Below are 1,050 nucleotides of genomic sequence, written 5' to 3' on the forward strand. Positions count from 1 at the left end.
GTCTTGAGGGTAAAGATTGTCCTATGATCAGAGTAAGAGCCAAAGAATAACCCTTAACAGAGAAAAGAGATAAGGGGACATGGTAGAAGCAGCTTTTAAGAAAAGGAAGATGCCTGGCAGTGGTGGCGTATGCCTTTAATTCTAGCACTTGGGAGGCAGAGGCAGGCAGATTTCTGAGTCCAAGGCCAGCCTGGTCTACAGAGTGAGTACCAGGACAGCCAGGGCTATGCAGAGAAACCCTGTCTTGAAAAATCAAAAAAAAAAAAAAAAGGAAGAAGAGAGATCACAAGAATATGGGATATTTGGAGGGTAGAGACAGTAGAAACATTGAGAAATAGTCTGGGAAAGATCTCTAGAGTGAAATGCTCAAGGAGTATGTGTGTAAAAACAGAAGGTGAAGCAGTCAGAGAGGGGTGCACACAAGACCAATGCCTAGTGGGAAAGAGAAGCCAGAAGGCAAAGTGGAGGGCCGTGAGGCTACTGTTTTGTCAAATTATTCCCCATCTCTTCTCCTGGCCTCATTTCTTGATTAGAGTTATAAATAGCAAAGAGATGGAAAAAAAGTCTCCTCCCTTTGCTTCTACCCCAGAGTGGGGGAAGGGAAGGGAAGTCTGATGGGCCCTTGGGTCTCCGTGGAGAACCCTTTTTTGTTTTGAGACAGGGTCTGGCTATTGGAGATCACCACATGCCCCTTTCTGTAGATTCATTCAGAGACAAGTTCACTACGTAGCTTTGTAGATTGGCTTGACTCTTCCATCTTTTTTGTTTGTTTGTTTGTTTTTTTTTTTGTTTTGTTTTTTGTTTTTTCGAGACAGGGTTTCTCTTCCATCTTGTTCACTGCTGAGGCTGCAGGTGTGGGTCACCAAGCCTGGCTTCCCATTCCCTGCTAGGTTTTTAGACAGGGTCGCACTCTGTAGCTCTGACTGGCCTGGAACTCTTCCTGTAGACCAAGTTGGCCTTGAGATGACTGAGATCTTCCTGGCTGTGCCTATTGAGTGCTGGGAATATAGGCATGTCCCACCACACCTAGTTTGGCGTCCTTTTTTTTTT

This window comes from Mastomys coucha, unplaced genomic scaffold, assembly GCF_008632895.1.
Source record: "Mastomys coucha isolate ucsf_1 unplaced genomic scaffold, UCSF_Mcou_1 pScaffold4, whole genome shotgun sequence".
Classification (NCBI taxonomy): domain Eukaryota; kingdom Metazoa; phylum Chordata; class Mammalia; order Rodentia; family Muridae; genus Mastomys; species Mastomys coucha.